Genomic DNA, 17,658 nt, shown 5'->3' on the forward strand with positions numbered 1-17,658 from the left:
ACCACCGTGTGGTTCATTGGCTGCAATTGAGAAACTACATACTCTACTTTGTAGACGTAATGCCACTAGTTTATAGTCAAAGATCACAAGAACATATGGTGTCTCGAAAGTACATTCCTGTCAGTTGAAGCATATGGAGGTCTTGGCGTTTAGCTTGTGCAGAGGAACCCTGTATATGTACCGATGTGAGCATGGTAACGTGAACACACCGTATATGAATACATCCATACATACGTATGGAGTATGGAGTTCATGCTGGATCAGATCAGTGTTGTCAGATCAGTTTTTTTTTTTTTTTGGGGGGGGGGGGGGGTTAGTCTGAAACCAGGAGTCCAGTCTTTGAAGGAGCAGGAGATAGCCACGTAATGAATTTGTCCATGTGCGTGGGTTGCATTCATATTTTATGCACAAATGACATCCATCTACGTAATCGCTCTACCTCTCTCTCTCTCTCTCACACACACACACACACACACACAGATATATGAGCGTCAGGGGAGGGTTGAACTGTTGACTTATCTGTGCTTTATTAAAGTGCACCTAATGTGTAGACCTGGGCGACGCCCTCCATTTCTCTCCCGGTCATTCAGAATGGAGTTTAACAGTTTGCTCTCCGTCCCGGTTGTCGTGGTCCAGAAGTGAGGCAATGGAATGAAGGAAGGGCCTCTGCGGCGAATTAGACCAGGCAATTAGCACTAGCAGGTGGCTGGCTTCAAACCACCGCACTTTGGGAGGTTTTAGTTCTAATACCAGACCACAAGCTGCGAGCCAATATCCAGCTCTGCCATCTTCCCACCAGATTCCAAGAACAAGAAAGTGAGGAAGACGAGAAAACACTTTAGACAGCAAAGGAAAATAAGCCCTGACTGAAACGACCGGAGGGGAAGGCGGCCTGTTGTGTTTTGAAAAATCTCACTGTATATAGTCGGTCACATTTATAAATCTTTTTTTTTTTGTGTGTGTGTGTGTGTGTGTAATGAATCCCAAATGAAAAACATTTTTCAGAGTTGGTTGTGATTGTAATGATGTAGGAGAGGTTCAGATAACGGATAACCGGGGATTTGTGGAACTATTGCTTGGCACTCGCGTACAGTAGTGAGTAATTCCAAACTCAGATTTGACCTGACACTCGTACCTTCAACGCCGGTCATTTTCCGCCCTGCCAAGTCAGATGTGAAATGCTGGCCCGCAGCGAAATGCCGAGGATCGCTTACACGCGTTTTGGTCTGAGGTAACAAGGGGGTATCTACACGCTGACCCTCACGGAAAGGAAAGTGAAGATAACTTACCGCCGTTGTTTACTACAAACTCGCGCTCAGAAGGGAACAGGAGTATTTATCCGCCGGTGTGAAGTTCATCGTCGATGTAGTCAGCCTTCACGTGCTCATGTAACGTTTTGATTTATCAGCTCGACCGGCGGCAGAAGGGAGCTGGCAGTTGCGGTGCGTTTTCATCCGTTTACGCTAAACGAACGCTGCAGATTTATGCTGCACAGTGAAAATGAAAACACTGCACATATGGTAGAAGCCACCTATCAGCAGCACATTTCTGTCAGTTGTATGCAGACAGCAAATGTGGGGTTTTGTCTTTTATTCTTCTTCTTTACATCCATCTCTACTTCTGCAGCAGCCTTTTCTGATAAATATGGATTAAGGAGCCGGCACGTCGCAAGAAGGAGTCTTCACAAGAGTAATCGCACAGCATGTATAGATATTAAAGTGGTCATTAGATTTTCACCTAGCCAGCTCGTCGAGCCAAAGGGCAGATGTTGGTTTTTGTTGTTTATAAGGATGCTTCCTGTTCTGTCATTTGAAGGATAAAAGCTTCTTCTTCTTTTTTTTTTGGACTAATTTTCTCCGGAACAAGTTGTGTCAACAAGTTGTGGATGTACTGCGGCATTCTTACACGGCAAGCGCAAAGCCTCATGGCTTCCATGTGGGACTGATACACCCATGTTGAGGACGAGGCAGCGGGGTCGTCTCAAAAACAATACGACAGCGCCACATTTTGAAAACGCCGGCGCCGGGTGGCGTCCGGGTAGCGTAGCGGTCTATTCCGTTGCCTACCAACACGGGGATCGGCGGTTCAAATCCCCGCGTTACCTCCGGCTTGGTCGGGCGTCCCTACAGACACAATTGGCCGTGTCTGCGAGTGGAAAACCTGATGTGGGTATGTGTCCTGGTAGCTGCACTAGCGCCTCCTCTGGTCGGCGGAGCGCCTGTTCGAGGGGGGAACCGGAGGGAATAGCGTGATCCTCCCACGCGCTACGTCCCCCTGGTGAAACTCCTCACCGTCAGGTGAAAAGAAGCGGCTGGCGACTCCACATGTATCGGAGGAGGCATGCGGTAGTCTGCAGCCCTCCCCGGATCAGCAGAGGGGGTGGAGAGCAATTGGAGAGAAAAGGGGGGGAAAAATAAAAAAGCAAGAAAAGGCTGGCTCCAGATGATGATGATGATGAGGATATCGGAGCCTTGTTCCATAACGGTACAAGCGGTAAACGTGTCACAGTTGATATAGCAGAACCCACCGCCACAGAGAACCGCCCAAATGGTCTGCGGTGAATCTCTGCGCGCTTCGTGATCTGTCCGATCGCTCTTGCTCCTCAGATCTCACGTCAGCCATGTTCGAGTTTGGAGGTTAAACCCTGGGAAACGCACGAAGCGGCAGAATGCCGCCATGCTACATGCGATTTCCTCCTCCTTGAGAAATCTATATGGGTTTCTTTAACCTTGTCATTTCCGACCGTTTTATCGGGGAGAGCTGGTTCCAATCCCCCTCCCTCGACCACAGTATGGTTCTCGTTAATTTACTGAGGATTTTATTAGGAAATGGCTGCTTTGCTGACCCCTGCATGTAGGAAAATTGAGCTTGGCTTTTCTGTTCCTAATATGATTTACCAACAGACACTGTTTCAGTTGTGGTGGACTGTTAATAGGACTGTTTTTATTTTCACTGTGGCTTTTTTATGGGCTGTTTTTTCTTCTTCTGTGATCTGTGCTTCTTTGGTTGGACCAGGCTTGTCATGGAACCCGAGTATAGCTGGTCAAGTGTCTGCCTCCCTTAAAAAAGGCAGGGGTCTGGATTGGCTGGCGGGCTGAGATTGGCTGGTAAGCTCTCTGGCTGGTTTACTGACTGATTCAAGTGTGGGTGGTAGACATTAGCTGTCCATCTCTTATTGAATTGCCCCGCGTTGTGTTGTTTGAAATTGATACCAAGAAGCTGGCAAAGGATCAGGGCCGCAGCAGGAGGGCCCTCCTTTCATGTGACAGTCGGAGAACCCAGCTTTTATTTAGGCCTCATTTCATAGGAGGCCAGAGGCAGGACCGAGGCGGCCAGTTGGGATTCTCTGGATGCCAGGGGATACAATAATCCCATGTTGATTTTTTTTTTTTTTTTTTGCTTAATTTGTTTGACAAAGAGAAGTGAAATAACACTTCTAGAGTTGCCGGGGCTGAGACCTGATTCTCCAAAATATTTTCATTCCCGACAATGTTGTGACATCAACAACACACACGCACACACACACACTCACAAATCATCCAAAACGTTGTAAAGACGTTCCCAATTTGTTAACATGCATCTTTGTTCTTTGTTCTTGGGTCCCAGTTGCGCCCCTGCTATAATAAGATAAAGGCCACGTTAATGCCCCGTGATTTACAGGGGGAGGGATGTGCTCCAGGTTTCTCCCCAACTTAGTTATGAGCATCTGTTTCCCTCCTCGCCCCCTGAAGTGCTGGGCCACAGGTTCGGCCGGGGGCGCGGTACTGAAGCTATAGCTCTTGCGTTCACGCAGACAAATTAGCCAAGTTAGCATGGCGAGCTTTCAGGGAAAACCAGACGCCTTTACCCCAGAGACTTGTCGTGTGTTGTGTTCACTTAGTGCCGCCGTCATCCACCAGGTTAGACCGTTGTAGAACAGGCATGTGGGCCTGATTAGATGACAACTGACCCTACATGAAATTTCCAGGTTTTTGGGAGAAGGGGGCAGGCACAACAATTAGTTTGTGGTCATGAAGCTGGGGGTATCATATTTGTTTGCTCCAGGCGCAGGAAGTTGAGTATTGCAAATTAAAATAAAACAAAGCTGGAGCTGCCAGAAGAGGCTGTTCCATGTGCACCTTTGCTTTTGCCTCCCGGGCAAAACAGCCTTTTATCTATTTGTCGGTCTCTCTGCTCTCAAATTGCCGTTCCATTTCACACCATGGTTCGCAGGCTAAGTGCCATAATGGTGGTCTGCAGCATACGTCAGAGTGCCTGCTGCCATTAAGAGTGGCAACTGTGGTTCCATAAAACAAGGCTATGACTCATAGGGGAGACTACTGTGTTTAGTGGTTAGTGGAGGTGGCAGCAAGCGAAACAGGAGCTGGCCAACCGGAGGTATTCTTGGTGAGACGGTGTGGAAAACCAGGATGCTTTGGAGAGAAGAGTTCTTCAATTAAGTTGATATTGGCAGTGATTATACTGAAAATAGCAAGACCGTCATCCTTGACTTTTCCTCATTTATTCATTTATTGTCGTCTGCTGTATGCTAGGTATGCAGTCTTTTTTTCTGGCCCACTGTGTCTTCTCTTTTCTCTTCCCCTCCTCTCCCTTTCCTCTCTTTGCTATTTGTAAACCCCCCATGCTTAATTGTTAAGCATCTCTTATACTTTTTGCTCTACCCGTTTAAGACAAAGGTCCTTAAAGTCCCAGAAAAGAGAACTATGGAACAGTATATGCAGAGCCCATCAATGCCATCATCTCACATGATTGTGCTTTAGCAGAAACCATATGACAGAGAGAGAGAGAGAGAGAGAGAGAGAGAGAGAGAGAGAGAGAGAGAGAGAGAGAGAGAGAGAGAGAGAGAGAGAGAGAGAGAGAGAGAGAGAGAGAGAGAGAGAGAGACCCACGGAAAAACGAATACTGTACGTCTCCCTTCCAGCCTGTACCTTTGTTGATCTCTAAGACAACACACATTCATGGAGTAATCAAGACTACAGTTCTCAACATTATCTTTGTTTTTTCTTTTTTTTTTCTGTTTTAGATTTTTCCCAGTTTTTCTACCCAATTGTACCCGGCCAATTACCCCACTCCGAGCTGTCCCAGTCGCTGCTGCACCCCCTCTGTCGATCCGGGGAGGGCTGCAGACTACCACATGCCTCCTCCAATACATGTGGAGTCGCCAGCCGCTTCAGTGAGGAGTTTTGCCAGGGGGATGTAGCACGTGGGAGGATCACGCTATACCCCCCAGTTCCCCCTCCCCGCTGAACAGGCGCCCTGACCGACCAAAGGAGGCGCTAGTGCAGTGACCAGGACACATACCCACATCCGGCTTCCCACCCGCAGATATGGCAATTGTGTCTGTAGGGGCCCCCGACCAAGCCAGGGGTAACACAGGGATTCGAACCAGAGAGCCCCACGTTGGTAGGCAACGGACTAGACCACTACGCTACCTGGGTGCCATTATCTTTGTTTAACATACTACCATCTATGGGGATGAATGGTAATTGCACCAATGTTTGAGCCCTGCAGAACCCGCACATCCATTCAAAATTGAATTTAGGGTTAGGGTTAGGGTTAGGAACTGTAGTCAGCACCTTCCCCACTGGTGAACATAGAAACATTATTGAACTTTAGTTTTTGGCATCCGTTCTCATGCCAAGATGTCATACATCGACACTTTGACAAAAGCACTGATACTGTACACCGATCAGCCAAAACATTAAAACCAGCTGCCTAATATTGTGTAGGTCTCCCTCTGCTGCCAAACAGCCCTGACCTATTGGGGCATGGACTCCAAAAGATCTCTGAAGGTGTCCTCTGGTTTCTGGCACCAAGACTTTAGCAGCAGATCCTTTAAATCCTGTAAGTTATGAAGGTGGGGCCTCTACGGATTGGAGTTGTTTTTCCAGCACATCCCACAGATGCTTAATCGAATTGAGATCTGGGGAATTTGGAGGCCAAGGCAACACCTTGAACTCATGTCATGTCCCTTAAACTATTCCTGAAAATTTTTTGCAGTGTGGTAGGGCTCATTATCCTGCTGAAAAAGGCCCCTGTCATCAGGGAATATCGTCGCCTTGAAGGGGTGTACTTGGTCTACAACGATGTTTAGGTAGGTGGCATGTGTCAAAGTAACATCCACATGAATGCCAGGACCCAAGTAACATCCACATGAATGCCAAGACCCAAAGTTTCCTAGCAGAACGTTTCCCAGAGCATCACACCCCCTCTACCGGCTTGCCTTCTTCCCATAGTGCATCCTGGTGGCATCCCTTCCCCAAGTAATTGACGCACATGCACTCAGCTCTCCACATGATGTAAAAGGAAACGTGATTCATCAGACCATGCCCCATTCTTCCAGTGCTCCAAGGTCCAGTTCTGATTCTGACGTGCCCATTGTAGGTGCTTTCAGCAGTGGAAAGGGGTCACCATGGGCACTCTGACTAGTCTGCGGCTGCGCAGCCCCATACACAGCAAGCTGTGATGCACTGTGTTCTGACACCTGTCTATCATAGCCAGTATTAACTTTTTCAGCAATTTGAGCTACAGTAGCTCTTCTGTGGGATCAGACCAGACGGGCTAGCCTTAGCTCCCCATGCGTGTCAAGGAGGCTTGGGCGCTCATGACCCTGTCACTGGTTGTTATGCATATTTTGGGTTTTCGGTAATAAAATAGACAGTGGTTTACCATTGCCTTCTGCCCACAGTACAGGACACCAGATACTAGAGTTTCCAGCATGCCTCCTGTTGTCATGAAGCTACTGTTGGCCAGACGGTTTGGCTCGTCCGCCAGCTACAGGTACTACACTGCTGCTGCCCAGTGTAGAGCTAGTCTATTTAAAGGCGACCTTCAAACACCTTGTCACAGTGCCGTTACGGGGCCTTCGCAGCTTTTTATAGGTCCACCAGTGCCATCCAATGGCCCACTGTGCCCTGGTAGCAACCACCGCTGTTGGTCCGCGACTGCTTATTCCTCAGGTAAGCCTGCTTATTTTGCAGCTGTCCCCCATATTTGAGGGAGCATTCCGCTATCCGCCACCTGTGGATGCGCTCCATAGCAGTACAGCTCTGCCAGAAGAACTTAACTATTACCTAACCTGTATTCCACTGATATTCCTTTTGTTTTCTTTTTTTTTTTTCCCAAATTGTACCTGGCCAATCACCCTGCTCTCTGAGCCGTCCTGGTTGCTGCTCCACCCCCTCTGCTGATCCGGGGAGGGCTGCAGACTACCACATGTCTCCTCCGATACATGTGGAGTCGCCAGCCGCTTCTTTGTCACCTGACAGTGAGGAGTTCCGCCAGGGGGACGTAGAGTGCGGGAGGATCACGCATTCCCCCCCAGTTCCCCCTCCCCCCCTGAACAGGCGCCCCGACCGACCAGAAGAGGCGCCAGGGCAGTGACCAGGACACATGCCCACATCCGGCTTCCCACCCGCAGACACGGCCAACTGCGTCTGTAGGGACGCCCGACCAAGCCGGAGGTAACACGGGGATTTGATCCGGCAATTCCCATATTGGTGGGAAACGGAATAGACCGGTATGCTACCCAGATGCCCCTTCCATTGATATTCATATAGTACGCCAAACCAACATCGAGAAATTGTCAGTGGAAGATAAAAAAAAAAGCTGTAGGCATCCAACTCTATACAGACACGGAAGGGTACCTTGTGTGTCATATGTCGACATACATGTGGCCCCATGGGGTAAGAATGCACTGATTCTATTTACTAATGTTCTCATTTCTGTAGGTAAATGTCTTCTCTGTGTTTGGCGTACAACATCTGCTTATTAGCCACACCAGTTTTGCCTCCTTCTTGAATTCGCTGCTACCTACCTTATTCTCGTGCGTTTGGCTGCTGTGGTGAGGACATTGTGCTTTGTGCTGTGTAATTTTTGTCAAAGTCCTTCCCAAGTATGACCATTAAAAGAAGCAAGTACACAAGCATTCATCATTTGGACAACTGTCACACTAGGTATCGTCTTACATGCACCGGAAATAGAAAGTGTTAAAAAATACTTTTGTTTGTGTGTATATCTGCAGGATTGGAGCTCGGAGAATGTTGAAAAAGCTCCCTCGGGTAAACATTTCCAACTGTTTCTCCCCCCTATATACTGGGTGGTGAATCAGCTCATTGTCCACAAGGTTTTTGACTAGAAAGGATTTCATAAGTAAACAAAAGGAGTGCAATTTCAGTGCGTGAACTCAGTTTTTCCACAGATTGAGTTGGCATACAGATGTGTGTTTCCCTTTTTTTCAGTCCACAAGGCTGCGAATCAGAAATAGCTGTGTGTACAACAAGTGATTGCGTAATACCATCTATGGTTTTTGGAAATATGTGCTTCCAGTTCATCATCGTTCTGATATGTGTACATATACGTATATTATAAATGCACAGAATCCAGACCCTCTGGTTGGATATTCTGCATTCTGTTCTCACAACTTTCCTGTTGTAATATTCCAGTTCTTGTTGTAAATGAAAAGTCAGCACAGTTATGGGATGAGATGCCAGAGGAAGCTGTCATGGATCCCTCCGGCTTCTGATGATAATACTGACACACATAAGCTTCATGCATTTCACCATGAGGCTTAATTTCAGACAGATAAATGGGGATCAAATAACAGAACCAATTCACAATTCTATCAAAAACTGATATTACACATAAACTGATGTTAAAATTCTAAAAAACAGAAGAAAACGTAAAGTAGCAGCAGTAGAAGCAGCATATGAAAAACTGCCCTATTAAATACACCGCAAAAAAATCTAATTTGTTAGATTTTTTGGGGGGGGGGCTTCCCCCCCTTTTCACCCCAATTGTATCCGGCCAATTACCCTACTCTTCTGAGCTGTCCTGGTTGCTGCTCCATCCCTCTACCAATCTGGGGAGGGCTGCAGCCTTCTCCAATACATGTGGAGTCACCAGCTGCTTCTTTTCACCAGACAGTGAGGAGTTTTGCCAGGGGGACGTAGCACGTGGGAGGATCACGCTATTCCCCCAGTTCCCCCTGAACAGGTGCCCTGACCGACCAGAGGAGGCGCTAGTGCAGCGACCAGGACACACACCCACATCCGGCTTCCCACCCGCAGACACGGCCAGTTGTGTCTGTAGAGATGCCCGACCAAGCCGGAGGTAACATGGGGATTCGATCCAGCGAGCCCTGTGTTGGTAGGCAATGGAATAGGCCGCTACGCTACCTGGACGCCCCATAAATGAGATTATTTGACCCAGTAGCTTAGAAACAAGTTTCCTCATATGACTTGCCCAATAAAGACCAAAAGAAAATTTCCAATAGTCTTCTTGCAAGGCTGAGTCTCAGTATCAGTCAGAATCATCAATTCAAAGTAACCATCTCAATATCAGTCCAGGTGAGTGTTTGTGGGAAATAATGAGTCAACACTCAAGTGAGAGAGATGAGAAAAACTGTTTCCATCTCAGTATCAGTCTCGATACCAGCCCATATGTATGCAAGTTTGTAGGAAGTAAATATGGATATGGGGATATGAAAAATAATCGAGTCTAATAATATGAGTCTACATGTGAGTGCGAGAGATAAGGAGACCTGTTTTCTGTCGGGAGAGAGAGTGAGAGAATGCAGGCTATATGGGAGGGGAACCCTAGAGAGGGCAAGGGGGGGGGTATGCAGGAGTTGTGAGAGCGTATGTAAACGCGCCCATGAGTGAACACGTGAGGACATGCGAGAGAATGTGTGCATACATATATCTTGAGGTAGACCCAATGATGGAAGGGGTGAGAAGGAGAAGCCTCGAGGGTGAGAAGAAGCAAATCAGGGTAACCCCTCCGTGAATTTCCAATCTTCATCAGGAGAATCGGGCAGGAGGGACCCTTTTGGGAGACCTTCAGTTTGGCAGGATACAGCAGAACGTTCCGTACTCCCTTTCTTCACAGTTCTTTCATGATAGGAGCAAAAGCCAGTCTGCATTTTGAGGTGTGTAGGGAATAATCAGCAACAGCAGCACCTTCGGGGGGGGGAATATTAATCTACGGTTAGATCTGTGTGTATAATCCTCCTGTTCAGCAACCTGGTCCTCTATGTCTTGGATCTTCTGTTTGCTTAGTTGAGTGACCTTGCAATGTGCATGCAGGTCAGACTGGATGAGGTCGGTTCTTTTTGAGAGCAATGTGAGTGAATTAGACCAATGAACTTGCCGTCCATTCTGGAGATGGTAACCTCTAAACCGCTCAAGTCTGTTTTGATTGCGGTGACAGGAACCCCTGTGGCACTTAACATCTTGCTGGGTATAACAGAGTCCTTTAAATCAGCAATAGCTCAAGAAATATTGATCAGACGGGAGGTTATCCTCAGGAGCCGCAGGCGCTTTGCATACCGGCGGCTGACTGTGTTTGCTGGGGGTGTGCGCAATTCCGATAGAGGGGACTTTTTTTTCTTTTCGTCTTGAATTGACAAAGGAGAGGGCAATGCAGACTCCATCAAGTCACGGGTTAATTTGGTTGAGTTATCCGTTAATCCCGAAGTGCGATTTCAGTCGTAATGGTAACACCATTAATTCTAAAAATTCGCAAAGCAAGCACGACAAACTTACGCAGCCATCTCACATCCCCTCCTTGTGTCAGGGTCCTCGCGGGGACTCCTGTTATACTGGCTTTTTTAATTTTTTTGTTATTTAAGAGATTGCTTATTGGCACATATCTTGATATACTGTAATTTATATTGCTGTCTCAGGGATTTCATCCTGTATTTCTTGCTCTGTCTTAGTGCCTTTTTATTTGTCTATATGGCCTTTAGTACTTATGATGCATTGGCAAGCTTTCTTACTCGTAGAAAATCATGGTCAGTCTTTATTTCTTGACTTTGAATCTGAGAGGCTTAATCTCTTCGGTAAGAAGACTGAAGAGCCTGGAATATTTAAAACATAAAAATGGTGACATTGCTTTTGTGCAGGAAACCCACCTAAAGTCTGTCGATATCAGTAGATTCCAGAATAGAATGCATGAGGTGGTTGCTTTTTCCTCTGCCCAACTACTAACACTAAGCAGGTGTTGATTCCAGTCAGAAGGAAGTTAAACCTATCATTGAGCCTCTGGCTCAGATAGTGAAGTGATTGCTATGTTAAATAGATCAAAAATCTGCCTGGCTTCAATATACGCCCCTAATATTTTCAATATTGATTTCTTTGATACAATCAAGGCTACTTCGCTAGACTTTTCAGATGCCATCTTGATTCTTCGGGGGATTTTAACTTGTTAGTTGACCCAGAGATTGATTCTTCCATCCCAGTCCTGGCTTTATGAATAGCTGTGTCCTCCTGTATATCATCTTTTTTTTTTTTACTTATTTAAATGTTGTAATAAATCCAGCCCCTCTCCAGGTGTTTAGTACCAGAGCCCATGCTATGTGTGGAGGTGAGTTCAACTATATCTAGTTGGTACCGCTCCACCTACCGCACCAGCTCAGGCTCCTTCCCTGCCAAAGAGGTGACATTCCATGTCCCGAGCACCAATCTGCGATGCTGGAAGTCGGCACGCCCCGGTCCCTGCCTTTGCCTGCCACCCAACCTGCATTGCACCCTACCCCAATGCTCATCCCTGTGTGTGGTGGGTCCATGTTGTTTTTTCGGGCTTGGCCCGACCAGGCCCGGCCACCAGACACTCGCTGGCAAGCTCCCCTCTCAGGTCTGCCTCCAGGAGGGGGCCCCAGTTTCCCTTTTCCGGGCGAGGTGCTGTAACTCTGCTGGTGTAAATTCATTGGGTTTTTTGGGAATCGCTCTTAGTCTGGCCCCTCCCCTGGGACCAATTTGCCTTGGGAGACCCTACGAGGGGCTATTGCCCCCGACAACACAGCTCCCAGGATCACCAGGACACACAAACCTCTCCACCGTGTTAAGGTGACGATTCTCAGAGGAGTGGTGGAGATGCCGGGGAATGAACCCGGAACCTCATACATGGGGATTCGATCCAGATTCAAATGTTGTGTAGACCCAGAATATGCTGGACAGACTACATGTCCAGTCTAGCCTGGGAACGCCTTGGGATCGCCCAGGACGAGCTGGAGGGCGTTGCTGGGCAGAGGGACGTCTGGAGTGCCCTACTTAGCTTGCTGCCACCGTGACCCGACCCCGGAAAAGCGGCTGAAGATGAGATGAATTTAAATGTTGTAGATATCTGGTGTTTATGAAATCCTTCCACCAAGGATTACACCTTTTTCTCCCCACGACATCATTCATTTTCTTGCATTGATTACTCTTTCATCTCTCCCGTACTTGTAAAGTGTACCTCCAGCATAACTATCCTTCCTATGCTACTCTCTGATCTTCTCTCTGGAAAACTACTTAGGATCTGTCAAATTTAAGAGATGGCGATTTAATACGACTCTCTTTCTAAACAGGAATTTTCTAACGAATATTACTCAAAGTGTGAGTGAGTTTATACTACACAATGCTCAATCAGAAGTCAATCCACCTATGCTCTGGGAAGTAACTGTCACATAAGAGGAGCTTGCTTGCACCTCTTTTTCTTTGCATTTGAACAGAACCCGCCGAGAGAAACTTGAGAAAATGGCATGTGAATTAGCCCTTCTCGAAACCCAACAAAAGTCAAATTATACTGAGTACAGGGAGAAAAGGTTGTCCTTTGCCAAGTCAGCCTATAGGTGTGTTACCTCTGCACAGGCTGAATTTCATTTCAGAAGATGACAAAAATACTATGAATTTGCAGAAAGACCTAGTAGACTCCTGGAATAAGGTTAAAACAGTCACAACAATTGGCTTCCATAAACTGTGTTAAAAATGTTAACGGTGTCTTTTGTATACTTCCTTCTGATATTAATCATGCATTCACCTCTTTATTCTAATTTATACACTTCTGAAGCCCCAATACACAATATTGTACAGTGTTTGAACTCTTTGAACCAACCCTCTCTGTCAGCAATGCAGTCTTCCCAACTAGGTGCACCTATTACCTTAAAAGAACTTGAAGATTCTCTTGATTCAATGCCAAAATTAAATCTCCCGATCTGGATGGAATTCCTCCTGAATTGCTGTCTGAGTTATGTCACATGGTAGGTCCTATTCTCCTTGACCCTATTAACTTCTTGCTTAAGGTTGTTTTTTTTTTCTCTCGTAGAGATAAAAAAAAACTGCACTTATCTCTCTCTTATAAAGGGACAAGGACCCAGTGGAGTGCGCCAGTTACCACCCTTTATCAATTTTGAATTGTGATTTCCCCCCCCTTTTCTCCCCAATTGTACCTGGCCAATCACCTGACTCTTCCGGGCATTCCCGGTCACTGCTCCACCCCCTCTGCCAATCCAGGCAGGGCTGCAGACTAAAACATGCCTCCTCTGATACATGTGGAGTCGGCAGCCGCTTCTTTTCACCTGACAGTGAGGAGTTTCGCCAGGGGGACATAGTGCATGGGAGGATCACACTATTCCCCCCAGTTCCCCCTCCCCCCGAATAGGTGCCCTGACTGACCAGAGGAGACGCTAGTACAGTGACCAGGACACATACCCACATCTGGCTTCCCACCCGCAGACACGGCCAATTGTGTCTGTAGGGACGCCCGACCAAGCCGGAGGTAACACAGGGGTTCGAACCGGTGATCCCTGTGTTGGTAGGCAACGGACTAGACTGCTACACTACCCGGACGCCCTTGAATTGTGATTTTAAACTATAGGCCAAAATGCTCTCAAGGAGGTTGGATTCTTGCATTTACTTCCTTGATTCACCCAGATCAGACCGGTTTTGTTAAGAGCCATTTGGCCTTTGACAGTATAAGCCATATTAGATATAATTGAGTCTTCTTCTGGTGTGCATCCTTGTGCAGTATTATTGTTACTTGCAGAAAAGACTTGCAGTCTCATGGAATGGAGTTATTTATGGGTAGTTTTGCAACGTTGTGGCTTTTGTCCTTCCTTTATAAAAATGGTTTGCACACTTTATGCCTCCTACCACATGTGTCAAAACTGGCCACCCTGGTTCACCTGACTTTGTTTTAACAAGAGGGACAAGGAAAAGCTGACCACTTTCCCCGGGCCTTTTTGCTCTCTCATTGGAACCATTAGCCTAGGCAGTTAGGGAAAACTATGCAATAGTCCATCCATTATCCAAACTGCTTATCCTACTCAGGGTCACAGGAATGCTGGAGCCTATCCCAGCAGTCATTGGGCAGCTGACAGGGAGACACCCTGGACAGGCCGCCAGGCCATCACAGGGCAATAAATAAATAAACTATGCAATAAATGCCATTACAATCAAGGGGACATCTCATCATGTTTCCCTCTATGTAGGTGACATTTTATTGTGTCTCAGACGTAGCAAACTCTGTACCTCATGTTCTGAATCTCTTGCACAAGTTTGGCTCCTTCTCTGGTTATAAAGTAAAGTGGTCAAAATCTATCTTATGCCACTATATAAGACAGGTATAAACCTTGATCTATCTCATCTTCCAATCTCCTTACAAAACCATGGCTTTACCTATTTAGGTATCCAAATTAGACCTACAATTTCACACCTAGTTAAAGATAACTTCAATTCCATTCTTATTAAAGTCAAGAAAGATCTCAACAATTGGTCTGTGTTAGGGGATGGTCTCCATGGTTGTGTTTCTGTTGTGAAAATGAATCTACTTCCGCATATAATTTTTTTCCCCTACACTTCCTCTCTCTCCCCCGGCACATTTTTTTAAAGCTCTTGACTCTATGTGTAGGAATTTTATTTGGAATGGGAAACATCCCAGGATCAGCTTTTCCACTCTCTCTTGTCCCAAAACCTATGGTGGCCTCTCCTTACCCAATGTTAAACACTATTTTTGGTTGTTCTAACTAAAAGCCAATAATACCTGGTTGAAAACTTCCTCAGATACAGCATGCTTTATACTGTCCAATCAGGATTTGCCTTTCTCTGCCATCAAGCAAAACACATATGGGTCCTGTCATTTCTAACACACTATTCATGTGGCACTGTATAAGAAAACACTTGTATATTGATTGTAAATACCATGAATTATCACCCATTTGGCATAATAATGCACTCTTGTCTGGGTCTACACCTTTCATTTTTCTACAGTGGTCTAAACAAGGCATTCCTGTGTTTGGCAATGCTTTTAATCATCAAGGTCTTTGCTCTTTCCAAGATTTGAAGGAGTACTACTCTCTTCCAGGCTCTTGGTGGGGTTTTTTTCTGTTTTTTGTTTTTTGTATTAAGCTCTGCACAGCACTTAAAACCAGTGGTGTACCTTGGGATGCACTCCTACCCCAACACCCTTTGGTAGCAGTAATTACTACCAAGTCTAAACTGGTCACTTCAGTTTATATCAAACTTTCTTCTTGTGACACCAATCCACTCCCAGTACCCGAAAATTGGAAAAAAGATTTTCAGTCTCAATCTTGACTGGAATTGGCCAACAGTTTAGAACATTGCTTTTTCCTCATCTAAAAATCTTGCTCATCAGATAACTCACTATAAGTTTGTAAACAAATGTTACTTTACGCCGGAGCGCAGATTTAGATTAAAATTGGTTGACAGTGACTTGTGTACTAATTGTCCTGGCTCTGTTAGAGGAGACTACTTACATGCGCCAATCAGCCAAAAAATTAAAACTACTGACAGATAAGTAAATAATATTGATTACAATGGCACCTGTCAGGGGGTGGGATATATTAGGCAGAAAGTGAACAGTCAGATCTTTAAGTTGATGTGTTGGAAGCAGGAAAAATGGACAAACGTAAGGATCTGAGCGACTTTGACAAGGGCCAAATTGTGATGGCTAGACAACTGGGTCCAAGCATCTCCAAAACGGCAGGTCTTTGTGGGGCGTTTCCGGTAATGCAGTGGTCAGTACCTACAGAAAGTGGTCAAAGGAAGGACAACTCGTGAACCAGTGACAGGGTCATGGATGCCTCAGGCTCATTGATGCACATGGAGAGCAAAGGCTAGCTCATCTGGTTCAATCTCACAGAAGAGCTACTGTAGCTCAAATTGCTGAAAAAGTTAATACCGGCTATGATAGACAAGTGTCTGAACACAGTGCGTTACAGCTTGCTGCGTATGGGGCTGCATAGCCGCAGACGGGTCAGATGCCCATGATGACCCCTGTCCACCACCAAAAGTGCCTACAAGGATGAGCATGTGAGCATCAGAAATGGACCATGGAGCAGTGGAAGAAAATAGCCTGGTCTGATGAATCACATTTTCTTTTGCTTCATGTGGGTGCATGTGCGTCAATTACCTGGGGTAGAGATGGCACCAGGATGCACTATGGGAAGAAGGCAAGCTGGTGGAGGCAGTGTGATGCTCTGAGCAGCGTTCTGCTGGGAAACCTTGGGTCCTGGTATTCAAGTAGATGTTACTTTGACATTTGCCACCTACCTAAACATCGTTGCCGACCAAATACACCCTTCGTGGCAACGTTATTCCCTGATGGCAGTGGTCTCTTTCAGCAGGACCCTACCACAGTGCAAAAATTGTTCAAGAATGATTTAAGGAACATGAGAAATATTTCAAGGTTTTCGCCTTGGCCTCCAAATTCCCCAGATCTCAATCCGATTAAGCATCTGTGGGATGTGCTAGCAAAACAAGTCCGATCCACGGAAGCCCCACCTCGTAACTTACAGGACCTAAAGAAAGGATCTGCTGCTAACGTCTTGGTGCCAGGTACCAGAAGAAACCTTCAGAGGTCTTGTGGAGTCCATGCCTCAATGGGTCAGAGCTCTTTTTGGATGCACGAGAGGAACCTACAGAATACTAGGCAGGTGGTTTTTATGTTTTGGCTGATTGGTGTATGTTCTGGAATTGTTCTACTAACAAATCATTTGGGAATCTATACATATGAAATCAGAGTGTATGTTTGTATGTTCGCTTAAAACTCCAGAAATACTCATTGTAGAACAAAAACAAAGGTATCTTTAGAATCGGCACTTTCAAAGGATTGCACAGTTCGAAAAATAGTTTAAAAACCAAGTAAAATTTTTTATTTATTTGCGAAAGAGGCATTCTAACGATGCTTTGTGGAGACTACCGGCAAATCCTTCCAGTGGTCAAGGGAGGCACTACACCTAACATTGTCAATGCTAGCCTGAAGGCACGCAACGTGGTTTACCCTGAGGCACTTGAGCACTGTGCGATTAATACACACACTGGCAAAGAAGCTTGATGAATGGATTGAAAATTATGGCATTTGATAATTTTCGTTAATAATATTCGCTTAGTCAACATTCGTTTATCACACGTATCATATCATAAATTATCCTGTATTTCATTATCAATTATATCATAAAGATCAGATCGTCTTGGTTGTTTTGGTGAGAACATTTTCCCCGGGCAACGCGGGGTACCTCTCCTAGTATATAAATGAAAACGCAAATGCCACGACCATCAATTAGAGTTACAATGGCCATGTGTACTATTCACAGAGGATTGGGGAATATTTGCAATCACAGCATTGTAAGATGGTGACAGATGTACTCCTAGCCTATCCCCCACCGCCCCACCGTTCAGAGATGGATATGAAACCAATCTTTATGCAGCTGTGCTGTTTATACAGTTTGGGATACCTGCAGTCAGCTGAGATTGACGAAGTCACTTAGATGAGTGATGAAATGTTTCCCCCATTTAACGTTGTGTCCAGATGAACCGATTCACCTTTCCAGGATTTCCTTACCTGGACTACTGAGCATGCATCAAGACATAGTATGTGCTT

General features: G+C 46.0%; 1 protein-coding gene across 1 annotated transcript in view; it reads left to right on the forward strand.

Moving 5' to 3' along the window:
* uvrag (UV radiation resistance associated gene) overlaps positions 1 to 17,658 on the forward strand; it is a 153,089-nt gene that overhangs the window by 90,064 nt on the left and 45,367 nt on the right. The window lies entirely within an intron of this gene.

The sequence above is a fragment of the Lampris incognitus genome, chromosome 8 (genome assembly GCF_029633865.1).
Source record: "Lampris incognitus isolate fLamInc1 chromosome 8, fLamInc1.hap2, whole genome shotgun sequence".
Taxonomy (NCBI): Eukaryota; Metazoa; Chordata; class Actinopteri; order Lampriformes; family Lampridae; genus Lampris; species Lampris incognitus.